This window comes from Dendrobates tinctorius, unplaced genomic scaffold, assembly GCF_039654945.1.
Source record: "Dendrobates tinctorius isolate UK_male_01 unplaced genomic scaffold, ASM3965494v1 ptg000041l, whole genome shotgun sequence".
Taxonomy (NCBI): Eukaryota; Metazoa; Chordata; class Amphibia; order Anura; family Dendrobatidae; genus Dendrobates; species Dendrobates tinctorius.
The window spans coordinates 1,289,622-1,316,841 of NW_027361709.1; the positions used below are offsets into that span (position 1 = coordinate 1,289,622).

The following is a 27,220-nucleotide window of genomic DNA, read 5'->3' on the forward strand; positions in this document are numbered from 1 at the left end:
ACAAGGCAGGAACATATCCGAAACTTCACACATTTCATAGACATTTATGGAACAATGGTCCAAGTCACTCTGTGGTAAACGCTTGTTTATTCTCCTTAGGCCGCGATCACACGTTCAGGATTTGGTCAGTATTTTACATCAGTATTTGTAGCCAAAACCAGGAGCGGAAAAATATAACAAAAAACTTGTCACCACTTCTGCATTTATCACCCTCCTGGTTTTGGCTTATAAATACTGATGTAAAATACTGAGCAAATCCTGATTGTGTGAATGTGGCCTTAAGGCCATGAATGCCCAGTGCCGGGTGTCTGCTGATTGTGCCCCAGTGTAAACAGGCCCATTGTGTACGCTCATGGGTGCATATGAATGGGGATTACATTGGATTTTAGTGCCTAAGAGTCCCGTTACACATAGCGACGCTCCAGCGATGCCCACAACGATACGACCTGGTAAGGATCGCTGGTGCGTTGCTGCATGGTCGCTAGTGAGCTGTCAAACAGGCAGATCTACTCAACGACGCAGCAACGATCCGGCGATCCGTATAACGACCTCAGCGGTCGTTGGGCCCTTGTCACACAGCAGCTATTCTGACGACTCAGACCTCGATAGGCGTGCTTCAGCGTTGCCTTTTCCACGCCCATCTGCTCCGATTGGTGGCCACTACTGCGCTATCACTACGCGGTTTTCCTTCAGCGTCCCTGTCTGAGTCGCTAGTGCGTATCGTGGATCCACAGTCACTGACACGGGGTCGCTAGTGCGTTATTATTGGTGGATTTCACTACGCGGTTTTCCTTCAGCGTCCCTGTCTGAGTCGCTAGTGCGCAATTATTAGTGGATCTTACTACACTTTCTGGTTGCTCCGTCTACAAGGTAGGCATTGTTTGGGGTCTCAAATTAGGATCTTTGTAGCGTTTCCTTTTATAGGTCAGCTATCAGTTGTATGCAATCATGACTCTATTCTACATTGTGATCATGCTTTTACACATGCAAGCAAATGGACTGCAGTCATTTTAGTTTTCCTGCCCCGCCCGCCCCCGCCATTGTCGGATCTTTGTAGCGTTTCCATTACTTATACGTCAGCTATCAATTATATGCAATCACAACATTTAACATGTACAGTTATAATAATTGTGTTATTGTTTTGTTGAAACTTCTCTCATCTTTACATTTTATTTTGCAGTTTGCACATCATGAACGTCGCGGAGCGTGCTGTTGTGGTTGCTGCATTGCTGCTCGAGGGAGAACGGCAACAAGATGAGGCACGGATGCGAGAGAGGCATTCCAAACGAAAGCGTCGCATGCATCTTGTAAGAGGGCCTCGGGAGAAGAATCCTCATGATTTCCTCAACTACCTGCAGATGTCAGAGGACTCCTTCAAACTGTTACTGGAAAGTGTTAAGCCATTTATTCAACGGAAGGATACAGCAATGCGTGCTGCTGTCCCGGTAGACGAAAGATTGGCAGTCACGCTGCGATTCCTGGCCACCGGACGCTCACTGGAAGACTTACAATTTTCTGCAGCTGTTTCAAGGTCCCTGCTCAGCACTTTAATTCCGGAGACATGTAATGCGATTGTCTGCAGTCTACGGAGCTACATGCAGTTTCCCAAAACGGAGGCGGAATGGAAAAACATTGCCTCCGATTTTGAGCAGCTTTGGCAGTTCCCTAACTGTGGTGGGGCTTTGGACGGGAGACATGTGCGGATCACTCAACCACCGAACAGCGGATCCTATTTCTACAATTATAAGGGCTATTTCAGCATCATCCTGATGGCCCTTGTTAACGCCAATTATGAATTTATTAATGTTGATGTTGGCATGAACGGCATGGTTTCTGATGGTGTCTTAGAGCACACAATTTTTGGAGAGAGATTGAACAACTATGCCCTGCACTTGCCTCCCAACACGGACACAACAGGCAACCTTAATTTTGTTTTTGTCGGCGATAAAGCCTTCCCGCTTCATGCTAATCTTCTCAAACCATTCCCCCAAAAAGGTCTTACGGAGGAAAGACGAATTTTCAATTACCGGTTGTCAAGGGCACAACGGGTTGTAGAAAATGCCTTTGGCATCATGGCCAACCGCTTCAGAGTTTTCCACACGCCTATTAACCTGAAGCTTGAATCAATAGACTCCGTAGTTTTGGCCTGTTGCGTGCTGCACAACTTCCTGCAGCGGCGCGATGCAATTACGTACAGTCCGCCTGGCTTCATGGACTCTGTCGACCAAACAAATGGTGAAGTGGTGCTCGGTGACTGGCGTACAAACGATCCCGCAATGGCAGGACTTCAACCAGTCGGATACGGCAGAACCAAGGATGATGTGAAGGCCTGCCGAGACAACTACTGCCAATATTTCAACGGTCCTGGTGCTGTTACTTGGCAACATCAGATCTTATAGTGGGCTACTGGTCACATTTATACAGTCCTTTCATTATCTGTAATGATTTTTGTAATAAACTTTACGTTTTACTTTACAAAAGCTTTGTCGTTCTTTCACTAATAAGGGCCCATCCTATTTGAATGTCTATATACCTATGTTGACAATTAGATGTATAGATATCCATTCTAAACAGCAACGGTGCACACACCAGCGTTCCCGTCTGACCATAGACGCTGAATCGAGGAAGCAACTGTCATGATCCAGGACGGGATTTCGCTTTGACCCGTCCTGGTTAGACTAGGGGTTAATTGTGCTGCCTCTCTCTGGCAGCAGGAGGCTATTTAGTGCTCACTGGACCTGGGTCCGGTGTCAGTTATACTCCTGCCCTCGGCTGAGTTAAGTGACCTCTTGTATACGTGTGCCTTGTGCCTGATATCTTGCTTGTTTGTTCGGTTGTGATCTGGTTCTGTCCCTGTTACGAGTTCTGCCTGACCCTCTTGTACTGCGCTACCTCTCGTGTATGACTCTCTGCTTGTGACCCGACTTCTCTCTGCTCGTCCCCTTGGTACCACGTCGCCCTCTTGTGTATGACCTTTGGCTCTGTCTGACTACCCGTCTGTTCGTTCCTCCTGTACCTCGTTCGCCCGTACTGTGTGTGACCTCTGTTTTGCCTGACTCTGAGTTGTTGTATGGTGTCCTGTCCTATCTGAATACAGGACGCTAAGCCCCGCCCCCTTGCAGTCACATGACCATAGGTCCCGTGCACATTATTCAGTTTTAGTGTCCGCAGGTCCTTTGCCTCTTTACCTTCCAGCGCTGACTGGACCCTGACACTATTATCCTGAAGCACGCATGGTCACCTCTGCTGCCCTTCTCCACAGGTAACTCTTAGCACTGCTTCTGTACTCAGGACACGCGCACTGGCTCTAGGAGCGAGTGTAGTGCGGTGTCTCTGACATTATAACTGACCCATACCATTTTTTTTCTCTGCTCCCATTCACCTGTGTGTGTGATGGATCCTGTGCACGCTCTTTCTGAGCAGGTTAAGCATCTGACGCAGATGTCTCAGAAACTCTTTGGAGAACAAAGAGTCCTGGCTCAGTCTCAGCAGCTGATCGCCGACACTGTGCAGGGGGTTCTTTCATTGGGGGCTCGGGATGTTACATTAATTCCCCCTGAGTCTCCAGTGAAGTTACCAGATACCTTTTCTGGAGATAAAAATGACTTCAGAGTTTTCAAGGAGGGCTGTAAGCTTTTTTTTTTTCCTTAAGACCACACTCTTCTGGGGATGAAAGTCAGAGAGTGGGGGTCATTATGTCTCTGTTAAGGGGAGCCCCCCAAGCCTGGGCTTTCTCCCTTCCTACCACGGCCCCTGAGCGCATGACTGTGGATGCATTTTTTGAGGCCTTGGGGCATATTTATGATGAGTCTGATCGGGAGCGTATGGCTGAGGACAGGCTGATGAATGTTTGCCAGGGGAAACACTCAGCCGAGTGGTTTTGCTCAGAGTTCAGACGCTGGGCTGCTGAGGTCTGCTGGAACGACGCCGCTCTCCGGGGGTTGTTCCGTAGAGGCCTGTCTGAGCATCTGAAAGACGCCTTGGCTCTCCACCCCCCACCTGATGCCCTGGAGGAAGCTATGACACAGGCCGTCCGAATGGATCGCAGGTTACGGGCAAGGGGAGTGATACAAACCGAGACATCATTGTTCTCCCAAGGAAGGGGAGCCAGTTCTTCCCTGAAAATCACGGCGATGGGAACCATCAACCGTAAGGAGGAAGAAAGGAGGCAACGGCACGTGAGAAAATGCTGTGTTCACAGTGGCGAGTCTGGACATGGGAAAAAGGATTGCCCCTCCCGGCCACTAACCAACAAACGACTGAGCCCGGGTGATTATCGTGGAGGTCACCCAGGCTCTCAGGTACCCTTTTCTGCATTTTCTAAAATGTCATTCCAAGTGGAACTTTGTTGTGGGGGTGTCTCCACATCCACAACTGCCTTCGTGGATTGCGGTTCATCATTGAACTTTATTGACTCTGACTTGGTGGCCAGGTGTAAGTTAGGGACAGTTAGGTTGGAAACTCCGATTCACCTTGTTGCTATTGACAAAACACCACTGGGTAAGAATGACATTGTGTTTTGTACTGAAGAGTTTCTCCTTAAAGTGAGTTCCTTACATCAGGAACGTATTTCATGTTTTGTAATGAACAACCTGCCTGCGGGACTGGTGTTGGGGTTCCCCTGGTTACAGCTGCATAATCCTGTGATTAATTGGGAATCTCGGGATATTGTTAAATGGGTTCCCTATTGCTCTGAGAAATGTCTTGTTTCTGTGTCTGTGTCGTCCGTGGGTCTAGAAGGCATTCCGGAGTGCCTGATAGATTACACTGACGTTTTCTCCGAAAAAGAGGCTGAGGTTTTACCACCACACCGCCCATTTGATTGTGCCATTGACCTGGTTCCAGGTGCTAAATTGCCCAAAGCCCGCCTGTATAACCTCTCGGGTCCGGAACGGGCTGCGATGAAGGAATATATTTCTGAGAGCCTCCGTAAGGGACATATTCGTCCTTCTGTTTCTCCTGTGGCGGCAGGGTTCTTTTTTGTAAAAAAAAAAGACGGTGGTTTGCGCCCATGCCTCGATTTTCGTGAGTTAAATAAAATAACTGTGAGGAATACTTATCCCCTTCCACTTATTCCTGATTTATACAATCAGTTGTCCGGAGCTAAGTGGTTTTCGAAATTAGACCTACGGGGAGCGTATAACCTTATTCGAGTCCGGGATGGAGATGAATGGAAGACCGCCTTTCTCACTACTGAAGGGTTGTTTGAAAATTTGGTCATGCCCTTCGGCCTGACCAACGCTCCAGCGGTCTTCCAAAATTTCATAAATCATGTGTTCTCCGATTTGATTGGACGTTTTATGGTGGTGTATTTGGATGACATTTTAATCTACTCGCCTGATAAACAGACTCACATTGGTCATGTTCGGGCAGTTCTCCAAAGGCTCAGGGAGAACTGTCTGTTTGCTAAACTTGAAAAATGTTTATTTTTTGTTCAGGAACTGTCCTTTCTGGGGTTCATCGTGTCTGCTGAAGGGTATCGCATGGATCCTAATAAGGTGCAGGCCATTCTCGAGTGGGTTCAACCGTGTGATTTGAAGGGTCTGCAACGTTTCCTAGGGTTCGCTAATTATTATCGGAAATTTATAAGGGGGTTCTCACAGGTGGTTAAACCCCTCACAGACATGACTCAAAAGGGGGCCGATATCAAGAATTGGTCAACCGCAGCGGTAGCGGCATTTCAGTTTTTGAAAAAATGTTTCATGTCGGCCCCGGTTCTTATCCAACCGGACCCCTCTGAACCATTTATTGTTGAGGTAGACGCCTCAGAGGTGGGGGTGGGGGCGGTATTGTCCCAGGGACCCGCCACTTTGACCAATTTAAGACCTTGCGCCTTTTTCTCAAAGAAGTTCTCTCCGGCAGAGAGAAACTATGATGTGGGGAATCGGGAACTTCTGGCCGTAAAATTGGCTTTTGCAGAATGGAGGCATTTTTTGGAGGGGGCTGTCCATCCTATAACGGTAATCACGGACCACAAAAACCTAGCTTACATCGAGTCTGCTAAAAGGTTGACTCCCAGACAGGTTAGATGGTCACTTTTTTTTTCTCGATTCAACTTCTCGATCACTTTCCGACCAGGATCCAAGAATATCAGAGCGGATGCGTTGTCACGCAGTCTAGATCCGGTGTCCCCCCCGGAACCTCCATCCTCCATTCTTCAGCCTGGGGTGGTGGTGGCAGAGGTTTCTAATGTGTTGGAACGAGAGATTCGAGAAGCCCAGGCTCTTGCACCTCCAGCTAAGCCGGTGGATAAACTTTATGTGCCAGCTCAGTTTCGTCTCAAGGTCCTCCAGGTGTTCCATGACTCAGTTCTGGGTGGACATCCAGGGATCTCAGCGACCCGGAAGGCCATTGCTAGAATGTTCTGGTGGTCTTCTTTAGCCTCTGATGTTGGGGAGTATGTGTCTGCGTGTGAGGTTTGTGCCCGTGCGAAAACTCCCCATAACCGGCCGGCCGGGGAATTGGTACCACTGCCAATTCCTGAGAGACCATGGACTCATCTGTCCATGGATTTCATCACCAATCTTCCCCCTTCCAAGGGTAATACTGTGGTCTGGGTCGTAGTGGACAGGTTTAGTAAGCAGGCACATTTTGTACCTTTGGCAGCTCTACCTAATGCGGAAACATTGTCCAGATTGTTTGTGGAGCATGTGGTGCGGTTGCATGGGGTACCCCTAAATGTGGTGTCTGATAGGGGAGTGCAATTTGTGTCCAGATTTTGGAGAGCTTTTTGTAGGAGGTTGGGTATTAGTCTGTCCTTTTCATCCGCCTACCATCCAGAGACTAATGGGCAGACTGAGCGGACCAATCAGTCTCTGGAGCAAATTCTGCGTTGTTTGACCTCAGCCCGACAGGATGATTGGTGTTCTGTGTTACCATTGGCTGAGTTTGCTTTTAACAACCGCACTAACCAGTCTACGGGTACATCTCCTTTTTTTTGCAATTATGGGTTTCATCCTCATTTTGGAGAATTTTCCCGCTTGAATTCTGGGTGTCCTGGGGCGGACGAGTCGATCCAGCGGTTGGGGGAGGTATGGCGGGAGGTCCAGAATAACATTACGAAGGCCCAGGACAAATTTAAATTTTTTGCGGACAAAAAACGATCCGTGGGTCCAGTGTTTCAGGTCGGGGATAAGGTATGGTTATCCACCAAAAATATAAGGCTCAAGGTCCCCTCTGCGAAGCTTGGACCCAAGTTTATAGGTCCCTATGTAATTACCGAAGCAGTTAACCCGGTGGCTTTTCGGTTGAGTCTTCCGCCATCTCTAAGGATCCCTAATGTTTTCCATAAGGCCCTTTTGAAACCTGTGAGGTCCAGTGGGGAGGGATCATCATCTTCCCCGACACCGGTTCTGGTAGATGGGCAGGCTGAGTACGAGGTGGAACGAATTGTCGACTCCAGGTTGGTCCGTCGCGCCCTTCAGTATTTGATACATTGGAAGGGCTACGGTCCTGAGGAACGCTCGTGGGTTCCTGCTCGATCAGTTCATGCGGATCGTTTGATCCGAGCCTTTCACGCCAAGTACCCTGAGAGACCTGGGGGTCCGGTGGCCCCCCATTGAGAGGAGGGTACTGTCATGATCCAGGACGGGATTTCACTTTGACCCGTCCTGGTTAGACTAGGGGTTAATTGTGCTGCCTCTCTCTGGCAGCAGGAGGCTATTTAGTGCTCACTGGACCTGGGTCCGGTGTCAGTTATACTCCTGCCCTCGGCTGAGTTAAGTGACCTCTTGTATACGTGTGCCTTGTGCCTGATATCTTGCTTGTTTGTTCGGTTGTGATCTGGTTCTGTCCCTGTTACGAGTTCTGCCTGACCCTCTTGTACTGCGCTACCTCTCGTGTATGACTCTCTGCTTGTGACCCGACTTCTCTCTGCTCGTCCCCTTGGTACCACGTCGCCCTCTTGTGTATGACCTTTGGCTCTGTCTGACTACCCGTCTGTTCGTTCCTCCTGTACCTTGTTCGCCCGTACTGTGTGTGACCTCTGTTTTGCCTGACTCTGAGTTGTTGTATGGTGTCCTGTCCTATCTGAATACAGGACGCTAAGCCCCGCCCCCTTGCAGTCACATGACCATAGGTCCCGTGCAGACTATTCAGTTTCAGTGTCCGCTTCTGTTCTCAGGACACACGCACTGGCTCTAGGAGCGAGTGTAGTGCGGTGTCTCTGACAGCAACACTTTGCGAATGCAGTTGCGTCTCCGATCAGGCGGATACGCTGAATTGAGGGGTGCTTCCCTTCTGGGACGCATTAGCGTCCCCAACGGCGTCGAACGTACGTCGTGACATCACGACGCTCTGGTGGGCGTTGTTGATGTGGCGTGGTGCCCATAGGTGTAGATATACAGGCAAAGGTAGGGACGGTCATAAAGGAGCGCCAGCCATGCGTGGTTAGGGCAGTGTAATGCAGCTCCAGCCGGGTGCCTCTGCTGAGGATGGGTAATGCAGAGCTGGATAGGTCCGGTCAATAGGAGCGCAAGGACAAGAGCTAAATATTGGAAAATCTTCTTTTATTTCAAGTATCCGCAACGCGTTTCGATAGATGATTCTGTAACAAGATTACAAAAGGGGCAGGTTTTTAAAGGGGCAGTGACCAATGGGGAATGGTGGGTAATTAATTACATCATAACCAATTAAAACTTGATATAATAAATAGTTATATAAAAAAACAATTATTTGACAAGTAAAATAAACAATCACAATATATTTAAGAAATGCGGCATAAAAATTATTTAAAAACAAACGGATAGATAAAGTGCTTCATTAAAGGCAAAAAAAACAACGGTCCTCCATAAGCTTTCTCAATTGTAAGATTTAACCCCTCTGGCACCAGGGTGCCAAGTTTAAAAATCCAAAAACTCTCTCCTAATTAAATTCTCATAGCGATTTGTCACATCGTCTCCACTATGTTCTATGATAGTGAGTTTCAACGAGCTTGGATTCTTGTTATGTACAAACAGAAAATGTTTAGATAAACTGTGCAACTGGAACCCGTTCTTGATGTTTTGGCAATGTTTGTTAAGTCTATTATGCATAGACTGGATCGTCCTACCCACGTATTGTAGCCCACAATCACATTCTATTAGGTAAATAACGTAGCTTGACTGCCAGGTGACATGGCAGTTAATTTTGAATGTAGTGACGGTAGTACGAGATTTAAAATGTTGTACCCCGTTCAAAATGGATGTGCAACAAAGGCATTTAGGAGTTCTACATGCAAAACACCCTGGGTGGTTGGTAGGGGAGAAAGCCTGGCGGATGTATTGCTAGGAGCCACAAACCTAATTAAAAAATACTGGTTCATTTTAAAGGGTGATCCTGTTTTGTTGGCACATATACCGACACAGCCTGTAACCATCTTCAGGAAAAACCGTACCTTTCGGAACTTTGTGGCTCCTAGCAATACATCCGCCAGGCTTTCTCCCCTACCAACCACCCACGGTTTGCACAACCCAGGGTGTTTTGCATGTAGAACTCCTAAATGCCTTTGTTGCACATCCATGTTGAGCGGATCTGGAGAGGTTCTGTTTTGTTGCTTATCACCATCCCGGGGTGCCTGTCCCACCTACTGCTCTGACGTCCTCTACTCTCCCCGCTATGCTCCATAGCATAACGCATAAAAGTAGCGAACGCTTAATTAAAGTAGCCAAAGCCCCACCTCAAAAGCCCTAATCAACAAAGTTAGGCCGGTTTCACATTTGCTCTTTATGACAACGCCGTGCGCGCCGAAATGCAACATGCTGCGTTCGGCGCACACTGGCGCACCTTCAAAAGTGCGCAGCGCATGGCAAAATCCTACTAGCGCACGGCCAGCGTACGATCTGCGCACCCTATGCTAAAGATAGGGTGCGCAGATCGCAAACGTCCATGTGCGCTAGTAGGCGGCAATGACCGGAAGGGGCGGGCACGGAGCCGGCAGGGGGGCGGGGCTTAGCGGCGGCCGTGCGCAAATGTGAAACCGGCCTTAGTTGAAGGAGTATTCTGCTCAATAGAATTTTTTTCCTATCCCTAGGACCACCATCTCCAGCAGCACCACCATCATCGACATCATCCCCCATAATGGGAATCTCTCCAGCGTCACTCCGTGACATTGGTGCAACCTCGCCTTCCGGTAAGGGTGGTTTCACATTAGCGTTTAAGGCCGCAGCGTCGGCCTGCGCACGGCTGCCGCTAAGCCCCGCCCCCTGCCACGCCTCCACCGGTAGCTCCGCCAACTGACGCTGCGGCCTTAAACGCTTATGTGAAACCACCCTTATTGAAGCACATAATATAATATATAAGTTGGAAAGGATACTTGGGTGTTAAAAGGCTGGAGGGCTGTCGTGTAATTTTGTTTTGTGTGATTCCCTAGCCGGTGGTGCCACAGGATCCGGGTGGGTTGTCAGCTCCTCATCAGAGGAAACAGGTGCCCCAAAACTGTAAGTGTTAAACAACAAACATGTACCTTTAGTTAGATGTTGCAACAGAATTAGCCTGGTTAACTTTACCATTCCCTCAACAGAAATCTCTACCTTACAGGACCTGCTGGCATCACACAGGCGGATGATGGCAGCTGTGCACCAACATGGAGTGATGCTGGAGTGGTATGTGGCAGCCCAACAGCAGGGTGGCAGCCAATAATAGACACATTTATGTTTTGTTATTTTTTAGTTTATATTGTTCATTTTTTCTAATTATATATTTCTAGTTTATATCCGCTGCTGTGTGAACTTATTTCAAAACCTTAAAAAAAACCACAAAAAAACCCTTCAAAATATACATTTAAATAAAACTTTAAAAAAACATTAAAAAAAAATTAAACTAATAAAAACACACCCATTATATCTGGGCATCTGTAGCGGGAGTACTGCCCTGATGGCGGCCCTGACCTGACCTCCAACCAGCCCATTACCCGCCTTAGTAGGCCAGCTAATAACTATGCTGAATTTAGTAAAGCAGGACACAAGTTTGAAGCAAAATAACATTTTTATTACACAAGCAAAAAGCACAGAATGACAAATGTGCAAAGATACCTTGCAATAAGACATAAAACAGTAGTCAGCAAGTGCTGATAAAAGGTAATAACAAACACAAGGTATTTAGTCGATACGTTTTTTTGCAAAAAAATGTATACCAAGCTACCTCACCAACGTCAAGGTAACCCATATTGAAGCAGTCCCTATCTAATGTATTTAAAACCTGAACATATGAACAGTGTCTAAATGAGCAGGATTAAGACAGGCACTTTCTGGTATGGGCACGTGATGCAAGACAGCTCCTTATGTGCATGTCACACAAGAGAGGGGTGGGGTCTCTCAAATCATGCATAAGCACGAAAAAAACTGGATTAAAAACACATGTGACACGCACAATGTGAACAAGTCTGTTGGACCATGTTCACACCACCCTGACTGAAACACAAACAAAAAGCACAGAATGACAAATGTGCAAAAATACCTTGCAATAAGACATAAAACAGCAAGTGCTGATAAAAGGTCAAAAATATGTAAACAATAATATGTGAACACCACATGGCATAAGTAATCAGCAAACAAAAGAAAACATCACTCGAACTACAATTGTTGATAAATTTGAGTCTGAATCGTTAAGTCGTTGCTTGGGCGGAGTAAAAAATTGGGAAGCCTGAGGCAACATGGGGGGCCCAAGGTTCAGCTTTTGCGGAGGCTCAATCCCCCCCCCCCCCGGTGTGCTGGCAAGAGGCTCTTGCATATGTGTCCATGAGTACTGTGAACACGGATTTCGCTCGAACATAGCAGATGTGTCAGTTTCCCCGCTCCCGCTTTATTTGATACCTCTAACATCACTCTTTCGGCATGCATCCTTTGGGTTTCATCCAGCGTACCAAGTCTGTCATCCACAAAGTGTGCAAAGCCGCTAGTGGCTGGTTTGCTCTGCTGTGTTAAAATTTTCTTTGCCAAATCGAGGAAATCAGGTGAAGGCGAGGAAAAGAAAGGCGACGTGATGATGAGAGTCGCCGAGGTTTAGTAGAAGGTGCAGCTTCTTCACTAGCCTCCTCAGTATTGATTGCCGTACTGGCGATGTCATCACTGCCACATGTTGGTGTTGACAAAGCTTGACAACGCTCCTGCGTGAACAGAAAATGCATGTTAAAGCAAAAAACAAAACTTATTGTGCATCATCCAGCAACACCCAAATACAGTAATGTGTTTGCGTTGGATATCATGAGCAGCAGTCACAAGCCTGCACTGGAAACAAATGTGTGAACGGGACTAGTACTACAGGATACGAAATGGCATTCACCGGTATGAAAACTGAGTGGGCCGAAACACGTAAAGGAGTATACTTATCTGTACTGGAAGGGATAGCGTCTGTAATCTGTAAAATCATGTAAAACCGGAGTTACTATTTTCTATTCAACTATGCCATGTACGCACCAAGTTTAAATGCTATTTAGAGGGAAGCAAGTAAGGTACTTACATCTCCGACAGGGGAGTCAGGCCGGATCTCTGGCTCTTCTTCCTCGTCGATGCCATTGGGCGTGGTACCTCTTGGTCACGTGTGAAGGCCATCTAGTCGTAGTACCATAACTTGGGCACATACACTTCTTCTGTACCGGCACCCGACTTTGTGGACTTCTCAACCTTAAGTTCTTTTTTTGTAGACTGCGTAGGCCCTGAATTTTTTTTCTTCACCGCAGTCTCATCCACCGTGTCTCTGGGATTGTGCTGCTTGAAGAGGGCAACTAGTTTATCATAAGCCTCCTTTTTTTTTTATACTTATTGCTGTAGTCAGCAGATTTGATCTTCCAAAGGCAGCGATACAATTCGATCAATTCCCGAATGAATTCCTGGCTATCGGAGGACATCTGAAAAAAAAGAAAAGCAAACAGTGAGAATAGAACAATACATGTAACATTTTAGAAAACTCAAAATCCACGTTTGAAATGCACTAGTGTTTGTTGGGCGGGGCAGGAAAACTAGAATGGCTGCCCATGCCAAAGCGTATGTACACAGATAGGAGCCAAGCAGCCCCCCATTTGCTTGCAAGTGTTAAATCATGACCACAATGTAGAATAGAGTCATGATTGCTGACCTATAAACGGAAACGCTGCAAAGATCCTAATTTGAGACCCCAAACAATAATGCCTACCTTGCAGACGGAGCAACCAGAAGGTGTAGTAAGATCCACTAAGAATTGCGCACTAGCGACCCCGTGTCAGTGACTGGGACGCTGAAGGAAAACCGTATAGTACGATCCACAGCGTTCAGGAACAAAGGATGGAAGCGTTACTGCGTCATGACGAGGTCGCCCATTCATAGAATGATAGCGCAGTAGTGGCCACGGAGCTGAGGGGGCGTTGAAAAGACAAAAGAAAAATCACGCCTGCGTCCCTGAGTTTTGAGTTGCCAGCGAGGTCGCTCGTCGTTGTTATGGTGTTAAACACAGCAATGCATGCCGGCCAGCGGGACACCGACGATCAAAACATGGCCTGGGACATTCGAGCACGATCAGCGATATCGCAGCGGGGGGGGCGGTCGCCGCCATGTGTCACACGTAGCGAGATCGCTGGAGAGGTCGCTGTTCCGTCACAAAACCTGTGACGTTTCAGCGATCTCGCTAACGATCTTGTTACGTGTGAAGTACCCTCAAGCCTGAATGTGTGAACAAAGCCACAGCTGTGATAGTCGCTATAGGGTGGAAGCGCGCGCGCGCGTGTGTGTGTGTATCTATCTATCTATCTATCTATCTATATATATATATATATATATATATATATATATATATATATATATATATCGTGTAAAAAATAGGAACAGCACAAAATACCTTAGTGCAGTGCACGCTTCTCCAGACACCTCAGTGTCCTTAGATAATAGCAAAAAAAAGAAAAAAGCAGCACCAAAATAATAGTGGCGCAAACTTTTTAGCAGCCCAGTGGCGTGGCGACGTTTCGGATATGGCAATCCTTTCTCAAGCCAACTATTATTTTGGTGCTGCTTTTTTCTTTTTTTTTTTTTTGCTACACACACAGGTATATATACACACACTCCACCCCTGATATTATATATTCTCTTTATTTGCTTGTAATCTGACTTGATGATGATAATAATAGTGGTTGCTACGGGAATCTGTTTACATACGGGCCATAGTGACGGCACTGTGCACAGCAGCCACGCAGGTGTTTGCTAAGCGCTAATCTGATCATCAGTGTCTGCGGGGGTGCGGCTGTCGGACCCCCGACCCCATACAGTACACCGGTCATCAGTGTCTGCGGGGGTGCGGCTGTCGGACCCCTGACCTCATACAGTACACCGGTCGTCAGTGTCTGCGGGGGTGCGGCTGTCGGACCCCCGACCCCATACAGTACACCGGTCATCAGTGTCTGCGGGGGTGCGGCTGTCGGACCCCTGACCTCATACAGTACACCGGTCGTCAGTGTCTGCGGGGGTGCGGCTGTCGGACCCCTGACCTCATACAGTACACCGGTCGTCAGTGTTTGCGGGGGTGTGGCTGTCGGACCCCTGACATCATACAGTAGACCGGTCGTCAGTGTTTGCGGGGGTGTGGCTGTCGGACACCTGACCTCATACAGTACACCGGTCATCAGTGTCTGCGGGGGGTGCGGCTGTCGGACCCCTGACATCATACAGTAGACTGGTCATCAGTGTCTGCGGGGGTGCGGCTGTCGGACACCTGACCTCATACAGTACACCGGTCATCAGTGTCTGCGGGGGGTGCGGCTGTCGGACCCCTGACCTCATACAGTACACCGGTCGTCAGTGTTTGCGGGGGTGTGGCTGTCGGACCCCTGACATCATACAGTAGACCGGTCGTCAGTGTTTGCGGGGGTGTGGCTGTCGGACACCTGACCTCATACAGTACACCGGTCGTCAGTGTTTGCGGGGGTGTGGCTGTCGGACCCCTGACATCATACAGTAGACTGGTCATCAGTGTCTGCGGGGGTGCGGCTGTCGGACACCTGACCTCATACAGTACACCGGTCATCAGTGTCTGCGGGGGGTGCGGCTGTCGGACCCCTGACCTCATACAGCACACCGGTAATCAGTGTCTGCGGGGGTGCGACTGTCGGAACTCTGACCTCTTACAGTACACCGGTCATCAGTGTCTGCGGGGGTGCGGCTGTCGGACCCCTCACCTCACACAGCACACCGGTCATCAGTGTCTGCGGGGGTGCGGCTGTCGGACCCCTCACCTCACACATCACACCGGTCATCAGTGTCTGCGGGGGTGCGGCTGTCGGACTCCTGACCTCATACCGTACACCAGTCATCAGTGTCTGTGGGGGGTGCGGGTGTCGGACCCCTGATCTCATACAGTACACCAGTCATCAGTGTCTGTGGGGGTGCGGGTGTCGGACCCCTGATCTCATACAGTACACCAGTCATCAGTGTCTGCAGGGGTGCGGGTGTAGGACCCCTGACCTCATACCGTACACCGGTCATCAGTGTCTGTGGGGGTGCGGGTGTCGGACCCCTGATCTCATACAGTACACCAGTCATCAGTGTCTGCAGGGGTGCGGGTGTAGGACCCCTGACCTCATACAGTACACCAGTCATCAGTGTCTGCGGGTGTAGAACCCCTGACCTCATACCGTACACCAGTCATCAGTGTCTGTGGGTGTGCGGGTGTCGGACCCCTGATCTCATACAGTACACCGGTCATCAGCGTCTGCAGGGGTGCTGGTGTCAGACCCCCGACCTCATACAGTACACCGGTCATCAGTGTCTGTGTGGGTGCAGCTGTCGGACCCCCGCCCTCATACAGTAGTGATGACCGCTCCTAAAGACACCACAATGATGAACTTTATGTAGATTGATCTGCGCTTTTTTTGCAGAATCAGTTTTTCATCTTATTTACATTTTGAAATCCATGAAGTTTTTTTCCCACATGACGAAGCTCATGAAACAATGTAAAATAAAAGGAATAATTTATTGAATTTCTTGCATATTTACCGCTGTGATTTTTCTGCAACAACACAGGAGAAAAAAATGCCGAGTGTGAACAGCTCCACCACGTCTTCAGCCAGAGCGGCGGCGTGTGAACGTTATTGTCTCTCGCACATTTATAGGCGCAGGATGAATTTTTGGTGTTTATGTTGTAACATTTTCGCATCTTGTAGAGATTCTGACATCTTGGCGCCCCCTCCCCCCTCGCTGCTCCCCCTCAGGTTGTCCATTGCTGAATGTCATCTTTACACTTGTGACTAATAATTATTTTATTTTTTTTAAGCTTTTAAAGTCATCATGGCAGACAGGAGCGTGAGCGGCTCACGAAAGCATAGATGGCAGAGTCCACCCGAGATGTCTCCTCGCAAATATCGGAAGAGCAGCAAATCACGTACAGTCAGTCACAGCTGAGAGCGCGATGCTGAGAGTCCCGGGAGCAGCGGTGATCTTCTCTCCCCTGCAGAGTACGCCCAGACGACGGCTGGATATCGTCACCGGGGTCGGCTTCACTGTGAGAGCCCTGAGTAGACAAACGGACGGAGTGCAATCCCACAGAAATGCCACCCACATAGAGACATCAGAGACGGCGCCAGAGAAAGAGGTAACTCAGTAGCGATATTCAGGGGTCTGGTTATTGAGACCCCCACAATATTAATAACGGGGAAACCATTAAACTCACCAGGGGTGTACATAGAAGTCATGGGGCCCCATAGTATAAGTATAATGCACAGCCCATAGTCCTCCATGTAGTGTAATGCACAGCCCATAGTCCTCCATGTAGCAGTATGGCCATGGACCATGATATAAAAAAAACATAAACAAGTACTTCCCTTCCCTTCGCTCCTTCGCCCTGCAGCGTCCTCATCTAAATTCAGCAGCTGTGTACTCCAGAGCTGCACTCACTATTCTGCTGGTGCAGTCACTGTGTACATATATTACATTACTGATCCTGAGTTACATCCTGTATTATACTCCAGAGCTGCACTCACTATTCTGCTGGTGCAGTCACTGTGTACATACATTAGATTACTGATCTGGAGTTACCTCCTGTATTATACCCCAGAGCTGCGCTCACTATTCTGCTGGTGCAGTCACTGTGTACATACATCAGATTACTGATCCTGAGTTACATCCTGTATTATACCCCAGAGCTGCACTCACTATTCTGCTGGTACAGTCACTGTGTACATACATTACATTACTGATCCTGAGTTACATCCTGTATTATACTCCAGAGCTGCACTCAGTATTCTGCTGGTGCAGTCACTGTGTACATACATTACTGATTCTGAGTTACCTCCTGTATTATACCCCAGAGCTGCACTCACTATTCTGCTGGTGCAGTCACTGTGTACATACATTACATTACTGATCCTGAGTTACATCCTGTATTATACCCCAGAGCTGCACTCACTATTCTGCTGGTGCAGTCACTGTGTACATACATTAGATTACTGATCTGGAGTTACCTCCTGTATTATACCCCAGAGCTGCGCTCACTATTCTGCTGGTGCAGTCACTGTGTACATACATCAGATTACTGATCCTGAGTTACATCCTGTATTATACTCCAGAGCTGCACTCACTATTCTGCTGGTGCAGTCACTGTGTACATACATTACAATACTGATCATGAGTTACCTCCTGTATTATACTCCAGAGCTGCACTCACTATTCTGCTGGTGCAGTCACTGTGTACATACATTACATTACTGATCCTGAGTTACATCCTGTATTATCCTCCAGAGCTGCACTCACTATTCTGCTGGTGCAGTCACTGTGTACATACATTTCTGATCCTGAGTTACATCCTATATTATACTCCAGAGCTGCACTCACTATTCTGCTGGTACAGTCACTGTGTACATACATTACATTACTGATCCTGAGTTACATCCTGTATTATACTCCAGAGCTGCACTCAATATTCTGCTGGTGCAGTCACTGTGTACATACATTACATTACTGATTCTGAGTTACCTCCTGTATTATACTCCAGAGCTGCACTCACTATTCTGCTGGTGCAGTCACTGTGTACATACATTACTGATTCTGAGTTACCTCCTGTATTATACCCCAGAGCTGCACTCACTATTCTGCTGGTGCAGTCACTGTGTACATACATTACATTACTGATTCTGAGTTACCTCCTGTATTATACTCCAGAGCTGCACTCACTATTCTGCTGGTGCAGTCACTGTGTACATACATTACATTACTGATTCTGAGTTACCTCCTGTATTATACTCCAGAGCTGCACTCACTATTCTGCTGGTGCAGTCACTGTGTACATACATTACATTACTGATTCTGAGTTACCTCCTGTATTATACTCCAGAGCTGCACTCACTATTCTGCTGGTGCAGTCACTGTGTACATACATTACTGATTCTGAGTTACCTCCTGTATTATACCCCAGAGCTGCACTCACTATTCTGCTGGTGCAGTCACTGTGTACATACATTACATTACTGATTCTGAGTTACCTCCTGTATTATACTCCAGAGCTGCACTCAGTATTCTGCTGGTGCAGTCACTGTGTACATACATTACTGATTCTGAGTTACCTCCTGTATTATACCCCAGAGCTGCACTCACTATTCTGCTGGTGCACTCACTGTGTACATACATTACATTACTGATTCTGAGTTACCTCCTGTATTATACTCCAGAGCTGCACTCACTATTCTGCTGGTGCAGTCACTGTGTACATACATTACATTACTGATGCTGAGTTACATCCTGTATTATACTCCAGAGCTGCACTCACTATTCTGCTGGTGGAGTCACTGTGTACATACATTACATTACTGATCCTGAGTTACCTCCTGTATTATACTCCAGAGCTGCACTCACTATTCTGCTGGTGCAGTCACTGTGTACACACATTACATTACTGATCCTGAGTTACCTCCTGTATTATACTCCAGAGCTGCACTCACTATTCTGCTGGTTCAGTCACTGTGTACATACATTACATTACTGATCCTGAGTTACCTCCTGTATTATACCCCAGAGCTGCACTCACTATTCTGCAGGTTATCTGACTCTAGCACTGATAAATAGGATTTATTCCTCTCTTATCAACCGTTGCGTTCTGTTCTTCAGCAGGATGAGTGACAGGAGAAGTGTAGATTAGCACGATTACTTCTTGTCGCTTATCTCCGGTGCTCCGCCGACCATCGCATCAGGGTGTTGGGGGAGGGAAGGATTGGGCATGTTGTATTCTGAGCCCCATCCTTTTAGCTTGTGATGATAAGCAGCTGCCAGAGGAGTCTGTAGGAGACATAGATATATGGCAGCTGCTTATTTCCCTGTCCCTTTTGAAAACACAAGAATGCTCCTTCGAGCTGAGCATGCACGAATATGGGGGGTGGTCTGGAGATATAGCTATTGGGCGATGGCTGTTTAATACTTGACTCTGGAGAGGTCGATTTCTCCTGATCCAATTTCCCCCCCAAAGGTCCCCTTCCCCCTCTTATACGTTAAGTAAAGACAAGCGACAACCATTTTCTTTTGGGTAATAACGGCCACAGCAGCCCATTTATTGATCGTCTTTGGTAATGAAAGACACTTGGTGAGGTCCTCGAAGTTATAACAGTCTGGTGGTTTTTTAAATGGCATTGCCCCTTTCCCCCAGCCTTACTCCTAGCCGCGTTTTCCTCCAACTTAGAAGCACCATGCACCGAGGGAAGGGGTGCACTCTTGATCATGTGATCCCGACGTTCCATCGCCGGGAATCACCCAATCCCATATTACTGTGACCCCGACGTTCCGTCGCCGGGTATAACCCACCAACTCGTGTTACTGTGACCCCGACGTTCCGTCGCCGGGTATAACCCACCAACTCGTGTTACTGTGACCCCGACGTTCCGTCGCCGGGTATAACCCACCAACTCGTGTTACTGTGACCCAGACGTTCCGTCGCCGGGTATAACCCACCAACTCGTGTTACTGTGACCCCGACGTTCCATCGCCGGGTATAACCCACCAACTCGTGTTACTGTGACCCCGATGTTTCATCGCCGGGTATAACCCACCAACTCGTGTTACTGTGACCCCGACGTTCCGTCACCGGGTATAACCCACCAACTCGTGTTACTGTGATCCCGACGTTCCATCGCCGGGTATAACCCACCAACTCGTGTTACTGTGACCCCCGACGTTCCATCGCCGGGTATAACCCAGCAACTCGTGTTACTGTGATCCCGACGTTCCATCGCCGGGTATAACCCAGCAACTCGTGTTACTGTGACCCCGACGTTCCATCGCCGGGTATAACCCACCAACTCGTGTTACTGTGATCCCGACGTTCCATCGCCGGGTATCACCCAAATCTCAAGTTAACGTGAATCGAACGTTCCATCGCCGGGTATCACCCAAAACTCACCAGACCACCACATCAAATGACGGGGATCCATGCATTTAACGAATCCCCAATCCTAATTTTACCCAACTTCGAGGACCCACCAGCGCCACACCGAGAGCACTTTGACCACCTCAAGTGCTCGAGACCCCACCATTCAGCAATGCTGAGGCCTTTTCAATGCCTTCTTGCAATCCCAACGTCCGCAAGTCAGTCCCCACAGCGTTCAAATGCTCTCCATCTGGTAGCCAAAATTACTCCTCCATACTGTCAAAACTCGCATGACGTACCGCTACTCCCCCGTTCTGCACCACGAATTAGGATACTGGTTTGTTGATTTTAATTCGGGCTTTGTTAATCCTTGTAACGGATCGGGCTCCCCTCCAAAATTTCCTAGGTATCATGTCAGACCACCCTAATTTTAAATTTGGGAACGCCCCCCCCCATAGCTGCTTCAAGTCTATTTTGATGTCCCAAACCAGTCCCTTCCCAGAGCATACTCCCAGGTCATTACCCCCACATGCAGGACTAAGATATCAGGCGCTCTATGGCGCTGTCTGCTTGTTAAAACTCGTGAATGACCCGCCCCCATGTTAAACCCCTAGATCCAATCACCTAGTTAACGTCACATGCCTTTTGAAACCCAGCTGTCTACCGCCAGTCTGTCTGTCTGCTCATAGCGCTCCACAGTGAACATAACAATGGCCTAGAATCCAGATTAGCTTGTGGAACCCGCTCTGTAACAAAACAACCATAAGTTAGTGCAATATGTCAGTTAGCCCCTTCACATCCGTGGGGTCGCACGTAGGACTGAAACCGTTTTGACTCCCACCCACCAATTCTCATCACAATTTCCAAACTTAAACCTCCGACTGCTGCCTCTTTTGCAGCCCTGATGTGAAAGGAATGACCTCCATAGCTGTGCGGCTCCATGCCCGTTTCTTCCAAGCACCTCCGAAACCCCTTGATGAATTGATATTCTGATAAAAGGGGACAGTTCTGACAACAATGGTCCCCCTTACCTGGGCCTAGAAGCTATAAATATTCCAAAACATCGCAATGGACACATAACAAAATCCTTCACCTTTCCCAACATTGCCTTCTTCCTTTTATCCCATTGGCCCGTTTTGACTTACTGATTCAAAATTCTACCCCTTTTTGGGTGGCGATGATGTCTCCGGCTAAAATGTCCCCAACTTTGTTTCGCTATTTACCCAATTCTCATTGCCTGAAAATGCCAGCAAAACGCCAACCTAAACAACTCTATGTTGGAACGTGACCTGCAGACCGCCTCTAATTGTAAGATTAAATTCAGCAATAACCCAATGACACTGGCCACCTGTTGTCCATTTGGCTTTTTACTTTCCGAGAACCCTTGAGCACCTGTCTGACTAAAAATTCTTTGTGAAATCAGTTCTATTCTGAAGGGGGTGGGGGGCAACAGAATGCATACCTGTATAATGACACGTATCATGCTTCAAACTATTATACCGTAGCCAGCCCCCTAATGTCTCGGTTTTGGTTCTAGAAACACCAATAGGTACGATAGGTGTATAGTAACCTTTTTTTTTTTTTTTTTTTAATGTACCTATTACTAGTCCCAGAAAATTGATGAATATATATATAAAGAGGAAGATATTCTAATTAACGAGTAATTAAAAACCATACCCAATGTAACATCAACACGATCACAGACTATGAAATAACCTTCCTAATACCTGGACATAGTAATTGAATGAAACCTCTGTTACTTGTTCTTCATGCACTTGATGACATTCACTGCTAACCGCTGCCACTGGGTCCCAGTTGTTGGGGATCGGCCCATTGCTTCTGGTGATGTATTTAGTTCCCCTTAGCTGCTCCCCCTGGCTGGCTGGCCCTGGGGGAGAGGCCCATTGCCCTTGTGTTAACACACTTGATCACTTCTTTCTTTAGTTGCTCCCTCTGACTGACGGTCCCCGATGAGGTAAACTGCTCTTCCGGTTCTTGCACTGGGTTCCTGCTTGTCCAGAGCCTTAAAGAAACAAGAATCGGTCAATATAACAGTCAAGAACCGGGCCGCAGCATTCCCAGCTCACCTGAATAACAAGAGGGGTCCTTCTCTGACCATTGGGCTCACCCACAAGGACCACGATATTTATTACTCTTTTTTTTAAATATTTCTTCGTCCTGGACATATGCCGTGTAGTAGGAAAATTTACGCTGAGCCCACCACACTCCCCATTAGTCATCGATCCCCGTGTTGACCCATTCCTCACCTACCATATTACTTAAATTAGGGGAATTCATATAGGATAGAGACACCTCTCATGGCTCTACCCGCCGTAAGTAATGGCTGATACTGTTGTGTTTCTGTCTCTGCTGGCCTTCATTAATGGCTAGCACTGACGTGTCCATAACTCTACCTGCCTTCAGTAATGACAGCACTTGTGTTTATGGCTCGGCCTCTTGTCTGCAGCCCTTTTTTTTTTTTTTTTTTTAACCAGTTACACACCCACAATTTATTCCTTATATTATGTAATTACATATAGGATAAGGCTCCAGGTAAACTCTTCCCCACAGCACTATCCACCATCATAGGCAATGTAGATAATCGAATGATAGGTACAGTGCCTACAAGTAGTATTCAACCCCCTGCAGATTTAGCAGGTTTACACATTCGGAATTAACTTGGCATTGTGACATTTGGACTGTAGATCAGCCTGGAAGTGTGAAATGCACTGCAGCAAAAAAGAATGTTATTTCTTTGTTTAATTTTTTTTTTTAAATTGTGAAAAGTTTATTCAGAGGGTCATTTATTATTCAACCCCTCAAACCACCAGAATTCTGTTTGGTTCCCCTAAAGTATTAAGAAGTATTTCAGGCACAAAGAACAATGAGCTTCACATGTTTGGATTAATTATCTCTTTTTCCAGCCTTTTCTGACTATTTAAGACCCTCCCCAAACTTGTGAACAGCACTCATACATGGTCAACATGGGAAAGACAAAGGAGCATTCCAAGGCCATCAGAGACAAGATCGTGGAGGGTCACAAGGCTGGCAAGGGGTACAAAACCCTTTCCAAGGAGTTGGGCCTACCTGTCTCCACTGTTGGGAGCATCATCCGGAAGTGGAAGGCTTATGGAACTACTGTTAGCCTTCCACGGCCTGGACAGCCTTTGAAAGTTTCCTCCCGTGCCAAGGCCAGGCTTGTCCGAAGAGTCAAGGCTAACCCAAGGACAACAAGGAAGGAGCTCCGGGAAGATCTCATGGCAGTGGGGACATTGGTTTCAGTCAATACCATAAGTAACGTACTCCACCGCAATGGTCTCCGTTCCAGACGAGCCCGTAAAGTACCTTTACTTTCAAAGCGTCATGTCAAGGCTCGTCTACAGTTTGCTCATGATCACTTGGAGGACTCTGAGACAGACTGGTTCAAGGTTCTCTGGTCTGATGAGACCAAGATCGAGATCTTTGATGCCAACCACACACGTGACGTTTGGAGACTGGATGGCACTGCATACGACCCCAAGAATACCATCCCTACAGTCAAGCATGGTGGTGGCAGCATCATGCTGTGGGGCTGTTTCTCAGCCAAGGGGCCTGGCCATCTGGTCCACATCCATGGGAAGATGGATAGCACGGCCTACCTGGAGATTTTGGCCAAGAACCTCCGCTCCTCCATCAAGGATCTTAAGATGGGTCGTCATTTCATCTTCCAACAAGACAACGACCCAAAGCACACAGCCAAGAAAACCAAGGCCTAGTTCAAGAGGGAAAAAATCAAGGTGTTGGAGTGGCCTAGTCAGTCTCCTGACCTTAACCCAATTGAAAACTTGTGGAAGGAGCTCAAGATTAAAGTCCACATGAGACACCCAAAGAACCTAGATAACTTGGAGAAGATCTGCATGGAGGAGTGGGCCAAGATAACTCCAGAGACCTGTGCCGGCCTGATAAGGTCTTATAAAAGACGATTATTAGCTGTAATTGCAAACAAGGGTTATTCCACAAAATATTAAACCTAGGGGTTGAATAATAATTGACCCACACTTTTATGTTTAAAATTTATTAAAATTTAACTGAGCAACATAACTTTTTGGTTTGTAAGATTTATGCATCTGTTAATAAATCCTGCTCTTGTGTGAAGTTTGAAGGCTCTAACCTATTTGCATCTTATCAAACCTGCTAAATCTGCAGGGGGTTGAATACTACTTGTAGGCACTGTATATACTGTACCATGACTGTTAACCAACTGTAAAGCCAATGCAGCACCACTAGGGGGAGCCATCAAGCAGGGCACAATATAAAAGATGCTGCCATATTTGCAGGGGACAGCCCTATATACAGGCTTATAATGATCCAGAAGGTGTGCAGTCATATTTTATGGGCTTCTGGCGTGTAGATATATCATGTATATACCAGGGTAGCACTATAATTCTGGGGTCCAATTATACCTATAGATCAGTGTCTCCCAAAGTCCAGTCCCCACGGACCCACGTGGCACGCCCCCAGGACCCCCCCATTACCACACAGATGGTGGAAGTATCATCAAGGCATCAGGAATTCTCTCACCTGTGCAACTCTACGGAAATCCCAAAAACATGACCCGCGGGGCCACAGATGAAGTGCCAAGTATACTGAAGTCCACCCATATACCGTGGGACTCCTATAATTCCTGGGTACAACTGTACCTATAGATGAAGTGCCATGTATAATGAAGTCCACCCATACAGTGGGACTTTTATAATTCCTGGGTACAACCATACATATAGAGGATAGAATCCATATACACCGCATGTTACGTCTATCGAATAGGCCAGGATGCCAACACAGGAACTACATAGGGGGGAAGTAATCTCCTCGCCATTTCCTTGGCTGTATCAACAATCCCCCCTGCAGCCCCCCTTCTCTCCCTGCCAGCTCTGTGTAACTGGATCCTTTCCCTCCTCCCTCAGGAATGCCTGTGTAATCACCCTCACCGTAATGGGTATCATGAAACCAACAGAAAAGGTGAAGGGGGCACATGGCTGGAAATCTCTTTGTAACTATAAGCAATGGCATCTCCTCAGTAATAACATATAGATAACTGTACCCCATACACTATACTGAATTATCGGATGTATCAGCAATGCATTATGTAAAATCTCTGTCGATCCGCCACACGTATTATACAAAATATATATATGCTGGCCGTGTATTACGATCGGCCATGTTCCAGAAGTATCTAGACAATGAAATATCGATATATCAGCCATGAATCCTACGGCAATATGTATATACCATCGTGTGTAATACCCTATGTCTCTGATATATGATAATAATACATAAAGATAGTAATATTGGCATAAACATATATATATATAAATATATAAACCAAGCCCCATATATAGGATAGTTATAATACAAAATGTATATCTGCCCAGTAGTATTTGTGATATATATCATACAGCAGAGTCAATACATCAGCCATAATAGTACAACAGCATCTATGTTGCATTGGGTAAGTTATTTAAAACGTATCTATACAAGCGCCATGCACTGCAATGTGGTATCTATATATACCCTGCACTAAATTGCAGTATATACATACATGCCATGCATTATATCGAAGAATCACGTACATTCACCATGCACTACAGTACAAATACATACCTGCTATACCCTATATTGCAGTATCCATATATGACCGCCATGCACCAAATTACAGTATCTATAAATGCCCCATGCACGATATTGCCGTATCTATATCTACACCATGCACCACCTTCCAGTACCTGTATATACACCATATAGCATTATGTATAACTGCTATGAATAATAGGGCAGTCATCCATGGCATACCAGCCATGCAGTACATATCTCCCAGGATATAAGGAACATATATATGCTGCATAGAGGATCAGATACTGCCGCAGTGCATGGTGTATAAGGCAAAAGCCTTCACATCCCCATAATGAGACCTGATAGCCAACATTATACTCCCTGAAGCAGCAGACAGGTCTCCTGTTGTCTTCCTTTGCCCGAATGCTTGTGTATGTGGAATGATGAGAGCAGTAGTTGTCTGCGGTCTTCTGTAATGTCCCCTTACACTTGTATCTTCAGGTGTGGGGGTCATCTTGCTTCTTGTTGTCCAGCATGTCTTGCTGTCCAGTCCTTCGGAGGTCAGAAAGGGGCTTCACTACCCCTGGTCAGTCCTTTTGTCTACATAATCCCACCTCTACCTATGTCATATCCCCTTTACCTCCAGACCCCTACCCTTCATCTCATCTTACAGAAACCTCCCCCTGCTGTGCCTATGTCGTCACGCCCTCCCAGCCTCATGTCAGCCTCCACTTATCTCTTCGTTCCCATGTCCGGCTGATACTCTACGTATGTGCACCGGATTATTGGAAGAGCCGTAGTACAAGCAGCGCTCTGACACTGGTCCGTATGCACTGAGGCATTAGAAAAACTGTGCATCAAGCATTTTTGGGGAAAAAAAAATCAAATGGCTGCATTACAAGAAACTGAGATCGTTTAGCGTTTTGCACAGATTCCCGCGAGGTCCTTCTGCAATAGAGGTGAACGTTCCAGTCCCAGGGGCCGCGCGCCATTTATCAGTCCTCTGCATCTTGGTGCAGCAATACCGCAGCGTCACGTTATCTCACATCTGTAAATCTCTGTAACCCGGGACTTTTTCACTGCCAGTCGCATGTATCGTGTGCCACTTGTACAGATCTTATACACGGAGATGTAGATTTTTATCCAGTCTGTGAGCCACAGCGTTATTTTATCTATATTGTTTTCAATAAAATGGATTCTGTCATCCCTTATAAAGTGACCGAGTCTGAATAGGGCAGAAAATGGTTATAACTGTGTCCTAATTAAAGGGAAGGTTTCCTTTAAGGCTAAGGTCACCCAGGTCAAATGTGAAGCAAATTCTCCAGATATAAAATCAGCATTGGAGATG

The 27,220-nt window shown here is 47.1% G+C and overlaps 1 protein-coding gene and 2 long non-coding RNA genes across 3 annotated transcripts in view; 2 read left to right on the plus strand and 1 right to left on the minus strand.

Moving 5' to 3' along the window:
* Positions 1-27,220, plus strand: part of LOC141088779 (interleukin-1 receptor-associated kinase-like 2) — a 45,325-nt gene that overhangs the window by 518 nt on the left and 17,587 nt on the right. The window contains exon 2 of the mRNA XM_073574943.1: positions 16,210-16,527. The gene's annotated coding sequence lies outside the window, so the exon portion shown is untranslated. The remainder of the gene's footprint in view (positions 1-16,209; positions 16,528-27,220) is intronic.
* On the plus strand, positions 10,342-10,688 carry LOC141088879 (uncharacterized). The gene is made up of 2 exons (XR_012232087.1): positions 10,342-10,415; positions 10,499-10,688. It is a non-coding gene; the product is annotated as an uncharacterized lncRNA (long non-coding RNA).
* Positions 10,944-26,805, minus strand: LOC141088783 (uncharacterized). Its single transcript, XR_012232062.1, has 3 exons — positions 20,908-26,805; positions 12,436-12,823; positions 10,944-12,333 (listed from the first exon to the last, which is right to left on the minus strand). It is a non-coding gene; the product is annotated as an uncharacterized lncRNA (long non-coding RNA).